Genomic DNA, 6345 nt, shown 5'->3' on the forward strand with positions numbered 1-6345 from the left:
TCTGAAAATTAGGAACCTGCTTGCAGGTTTCCAGCGTCCAACTTTCAAATTTATATTTCGCGAATAATCGGAATGAAAAAGGAAAGAAACGCGTTCTAATCATTTTTACTTCTTTCCACTGAAAATTTCGAGAAGTTGGTCTTGCATTCGCTACATTTCACGTCGAGGTGATAGATTTTTATTGGACTCCTGTTCTACGTTATTAGGTTTTCGTGGGTAAAAAGTTGGAAAGACTGCTTTGGGTATATTTACATTCCTCTTTTTACGTTACACGTTACGTTGATTAGGTCTCTAAATCTAGATACCTTAAAATGATTCTTTTGCGAAACATTTTGCAACAGTGAAGAATTAATAGAATTTTTATTCGTTTCACGTCGGGTAGCTTCTCATTTTGCCCTCATTTCGCGTCGATTAACCTAATCCAAACCAGTTTATCGAGGCATCTGCCATCTTAAAGTGACTAAATTCTGATATAACGCGTTGGTGATCGCGAAAGTAGGTAGAAATTGCGCGATAAGCTCCATTGAACGTGTCAACAGGGAAAATGGACGGCTGAAAACTGGCGATGACGAAAGTTTTGCGTGTATAGTTAAAATCCCGGCGCTTCGACGAGTTCTTTAACATAGCACGCGTGTGTTCGAAAAGTTTATCATTAAAATTCACAATTTCGTTTTCTGATAACCGTGTACACGCACCTCTCTTCTATCTTTATACACTCCTAATAACCACGTTAAAAAGCCTCGGCGAAATTGCTAATATCTTATCCAGGGTCGTGATTAACAAACGTTCATTACCTTCTCTATCAAAAAATTCTAGAGCGTAATTTATGCAACGATAAAGCTCTTGGACCTGAAAAAAAGTGCTATGAGAAACTCCTAGTCTACAGCCTGCAGTTCATATTCAGCAATAGGGTACATAAATTAATATACCAGTGGTTGCAAGGAAAAAAGGCGCAAATTTAAAAAAACTCGGGTCTATTATCTAATTGCAATGCAAATAAAAAAGAAAAAAAATTAAGGGGAAAGAGAAATTAATAAAAACGAATTTTATGCTTTCAGAATGGATCAGGTGTTCAGAACGAGAATGAAAATACTTGACATGCGGCGTTTTCCGAGCGACCATGGGGGTATACCGGATAAGGGTGAGTAAGTCATACGTTACGTTTATTTCGCGTTATTGCCTTCGGAGAAAGCGATCACTTGGCAAGAACCACAATACGCTCACGACTGGAAGGGGCACCGAAATTATTTAACGCGACGGAAATCTAACGAGCCTTATATTCCAAGGCGATGGCCCTCGAGGTTCGACCCATCCGGGGGCCAGACCGTCCCAGCTTTTAATCTCCCGCCTGATCTAATCGTAATGTATGGATCTCGCGATCACGGTGGCTGTCAGAGATATCGTGATCAATGAGTCGAAGCGGAATGGTCCATCGGCCGGGAAGATTGCGAGAATTCCTCGGCTGATTGTCGGCGAGTGGTCGCTACACACCTTCATCCAACTTCGCGAATCGACAATCGTCGTTAATGGCCTGGCATCTCTCGACCTGGAAACTCTAGTCCGACGAGACATTATACAGAGGAAAAATCTTGAAAACGAAGGAACCGAGGGTGGAGAAGGGATTTAATCGCGCCACCGTTGATCGTCCGACGTTCCGGAGCCAGTGTTTCGTTCAAAATTTGCCACCCCCCTGGCCGTTTGATACCCTCTTTGCCGCTTTCGCGGTTGGATAGCATGAATTTTCAACCCGTCGCACCCTCGTGTTCCACGCGATACCTAGCCTTTCAGAATGGTGCAACCATTTAAACCAGTTCAGGTAAGTTCAAAAGCGCTTGAACTTGTCGCCACCCCGACAGAACTTCCTTCTCTGAAAAATAAATCCCACACTCCGTGACCGACAGCTCGATGACTTCTAGCGACGTTCTCAAGAACGTGTCGAGCGATTCTGAGAGTTTCCTGGGTCTTTTGGTAAGCGTGACAGAAGTAGGGTTTCGTAATATTGATTTTCCTCGAAGAATTTATAATTTGGCAATTTTCCATTCTAATAGAAAAGGTGTCCAATTGAAATTCTTTTTAACGCTTAATAGCCACATTGTGACAATAGTACCCATCATTTTAAGAAAAAATAGAAGATTATTAGCCTTTGAAGAATTATATATCTGTCAAATAAATTTGCAAAAATTAAATTTAGAAGTTAAAGAAAAATATAGAAATTGGATTCTTATTAGTTTTTATAATTTAGAATAGTGGAGGATTTATAAAATTTAATCAAGGACTCACGATCGAACTTTTCAGCGAGTGGAACGTTATATATCAAAAATGGTAGTCCGTGGGTCGAAATTTCATCCGTTGTACCATCCCGTACGTCATATTTTGCGCAAGAGGTGCAACACATGTTGGCCGAGTCAACGTTTGAAATGTTCGCGGAGCTGAAACTATTACTGTCTCTGTAACAGATCGTTCGTGTTCGCTGTTAGTTGACATTTCCGTGGGAAATTGCGTTCGAACGTAAGTCGAAGAAAGCGAGACGGAAGACGTGCGATATTCCCTCAGGATAACGACGATAATCGAGTAATGGCGATAACGACGACGCAATCTTCTCATCGCGAATACTTCGACACGGCTACTCCACTTGCGTCCATTTTAGCAAATGCTTCCTTTATTTTTCCAATTTTTCCTTTCATCGTTCGAAGTTTGCCAATCGCAAGCTCTATTAAGAAGCTTTAGCTTTGATATCGCGAAGTAGGCTGCTCTTTGCTCGTTATTCATTTACCACATTTACCGTCGAAGCGAAAGTAAAACGAAATGTAATCGAGAAACGTACATAGGATTCAACAAGTTAAACGCGAGCAGAACGAGGCAAGGACTATGAAAGAATAAAGAGGAAACAATAAAGAGGCCTCCTGCTGGAATCCAGACGTCCGTTGAATAAAGATTTCCACCTGTTCCCTGTAATACCCGCATCGTTCGACTACCATCATCGTTAGTCCCGTTTGTAAAATCGTTTACACCGGAATCGATAATTGCTTTTCGTTATCCCGTTGTATTTTAATCTTCGCTTTCCCAGTTCAACCTCCTTTGGTTGATTTAAATAGGTTGTGGCCCGCGAAAAACTTGGTATACGTCTAATTTACGCTTCTTGCGTCCCAATTCTTTCGTTTACCATATCCTTGAAGTTTCATTTTATTTTATTTATTTATTTTATTTTATTTTAGGGGAATAGAGCACGTAGAAAAATGGTGAAAATAGAAATTAGGTTAAAAACGTCGAAAGTATCATTGTTCGTAATTATCACATGCATCGGGTCATCATCATCGCTGTCATATTTTATGCCCACGTTTCCAGCATAAAATGTATTTCGAATTTTTGAAACATTTTCCCCGTGTTTCTTCAGCATTTTGCTTCCCTTTAAATCGAAATTGTAGCGTGTATCGTAATAAGACAGAGGTTTGGACTTTATCCGCGAGTTGATCCTGGAACGAATGTCACCCTTTGAGCTGGAATTTCATTCTGCACGGCATAAAGCTCGACGGGGAACTAAAATGAACGAGAAATATAATAATGTTGGGAGGACACCGATGATTTCTGCCGATACGAATGCCGTTCGAGCGATCGAAAATCGGTACAAACGCGATCGACGAAATGCTCGTAGTCCGTGGTGATACGGTACCTCGGCTGAATGTGTTCCTAACTACATCAGGTTCTACCCTCGGCTTAGCTCGAAATTTATACGCTGATTGGTCCGAGGGAATTTAATATACGGCTATGCCTACGTTTTGTAAGCCACCAAGTCAGCAAATTACATTCGCGATGCATTTCTGCGAGCCTATTGTGTTTAATTTTCGAATCCAATACGGATGAATTGCGTCGAAAATTTCGCTCCTACCGATGGATCACAGCCGTAACCAATTCGACAATCGTGTTCCTAATAAGCTTAACGAGAACTCTTTATTAGCGAATAGCCTGCAAATAGGTTGCTTTGGAAAATAAAATACGCGATGATACGGTATTTCCTACGTCTATTTGAAAATGAACTTTAATTTTTATTACGCATTGACAAAAATTATTTTGAAAATAGTTGAGTACTTTTTTATAAAGTTATTCTATAACCGGTATTGACTTCAACGAAATTACTTTCCCCTGTGATGAAATCAATTTTCTATAAACCGCAGAATATACGTTGTATTCGTACACCATGGTATTAAACCCCTGACTGGAGAAGCTTCTGACAAACATCGCATTTAGGGGGCGTGTAGAATACGTATTTGAATAAATAATAGGCTAAGTGGCGGGCAACCTTGAAACATCGATCCAAGCGACAAGTCGTTGCTGAAAATTTCCACGACAGACAAAAGTTGAGAGGAAGTAGAAATTTCTCAGAGGCATCGCCTAGCAAGCTGCCAGCATCTGCGTCAGCCATGGTCCGCGTAGCACGTAAACGTTGTGCTCTAGTAGTTTTATCAAATACGCGTTGTCCAACTTTCGGTCTTCCGTTGCATTTCAACTCTACCACTCTCTTTCCACCAGCTCCGAATTTTGGTATTGGCTGAATCTCATTTGCCAACTTCTCGGGTGTCCAGAATCTATGGAATCATCGCGGCCTGTTCGATTCTCCGACTTCGCTTCCACCACTTTCGTTCCTTTTTCTCCGGAACGGTAACAATTCGTACTTCGATACTTGCCGAAGTTCGTATTGGATATCGGGTCAGTCCTGTTCGTATCATGCAAATTACACGGCTTGGGTTAGGTTGTCCATGACTCACGTTATTTCGGTAACATTTTCGGGTCAGAAACAAGGTCGAATGGTTGGAAAATGTTGCGCGTGAAACCGCATAAAACGCGCGATAACCGAATAACAGAAAAATAACCCGGAAGCCTAGAAAATACACGGGTGTGATCGCGAGACGGCTCGTAATGCCATGAATCGAGTGTTCCCCGAGCCAATCGAATATACCTTATCAATCTGTCATGGGTATCTCGCGAGAGACGAGAGTTTCCCGTTCCTCGGACGGCTGATCGATGCTCCCCTTTAGCTAGATCCACCGAAATCCTCCCTTATTACGACACTGGTACGCAGTTAACATGGTCCCTGGAGGGATCACGTTCTAGATCACGATAAAACATCTCTGTCCCGCTGGTCCACACCTTGGGCCGGTGTGAACGCACCCAGAGTCGCGCGGGCAGGCAGGCAGGTACAGGCTTGCCAGGCTTGCCAGGAGAGCGTAGGTGAGCTGAAATAGATCGATGGACGTGCTGCGCACGCAAGTACCTCCGGTTGTAACCCCTGCAGGGGGTAGGGAGAGCCCCATGCTCCTAGGTAGGGTTATCGGCGAGCGATGGAAGGGAGTCGGTATGGGGGTGGGTCGGCGAGAAAGCGAGAGAAAGGGAGACAAAGAGAAAGGAGGAACACTGGCATAGAGAAGAGTGAAAAGCGGAATTACGAGATAGGAGGGTTGGTATCTCCCCGAATGTAGAACGACGAATACCGCGAGCGTGGTTGATCGAACAAGGACGAAAATAGGAACAAAACGGTGCAGGACGATTGCGCGAGGTGGAGATGAGAGAAACAAAGGCTAGGGGCCGATGATGGGCAAGACGGCAAGGTGGAAGTAACCTGGAAGAATGACGAGGACGAAGACGTACGACGCGCAGCGGAGAATACATCCGACTCTTTAGCTCGACGGAAGGAAAAATGTGGAAATTGTGGAATGCGCGGGGGCAAAAAAGGCGTAGGAAGTAAATACGAACTGCAAGGACGAGGCTAGTCTAGAATCCGGGGGTTGATACGCGTCAGGTTAGAGGGAGACTGTCGGAAATGCTGGAGTGGGAGGAGCATGTAGACTACGTAGACGAAGAGGACGCTAGGGGTGGTGTGGGTGGTGAGAGCGAGAGGGAAAAGGGACCAGCCGGGTTATTGGAGGAGGGTGACAGGGTGGGATGGAAAGAGCGCGAGGAAGGGAGACAGAGAAAGACGGGCACGCGACGGCATCTCACCTGTTTGCCAACCCGCCAGTCTAGTTTACGCGCCCGGTCATCCGCCGGCTCTACAAGTGGGTATTCCATTGCGACCGCTAGGCGCGCTCGTTCTCTCGCGTACCCGCACTCGCTCGTTTTCTTTCATTCCGCCGCATATCACGACCGTGTTTCTCCGCGCACTCCATCCGCTCGCCACCGGATTTCCGACCAGCCTGCTCCTCGAGTTCCTCCCCGGGCTCTTCCCATCGGTGGTCACATAGCAGGACACGTACCACGACGGAAACGGTGAGTACCGAGGGTCAGCGTACCTTAAACGGTGTTCCGGTGAAAGACGAGCATCCTTTCACGATCTCGTCTTATCTCTACACT

General features: G+C 44.5%; 1 protein-coding gene across 1 annotated transcript in view; it reads left to right on the plus strand.

The window, feature by feature from the left end:
- Positions 1-1093: 1093 nt before the first annotated feature.
- Positions 1094-6345, plus strand: part of unc-13-4A (BAI1 associated protein 3) — a 108883-nt gene continuing 103631 nt past the window's right edge. The window contains exon 1 of the mRNA XM_017902721.1: positions 1094-1141. The gene's annotated coding sequence lies outside the window, so the exon portion shown is untranslated. The remainder of the gene's footprint in view (positions 1142-6345) is intronic.

Source organism: Eufriesea mexicana, unplaced genomic scaffold (assembly GCF_001483705.2).
Source record: "Eufriesea mexicana isolate 0111107269 unplaced genomic scaffold, ASM148370v2 scaffold1902, whole genome shotgun sequence".
NCBI lineage: Eukaryota > Metazoa > Arthropoda > Insecta > Hymenoptera > Apidae > Eufriesea > Eufriesea mexicana.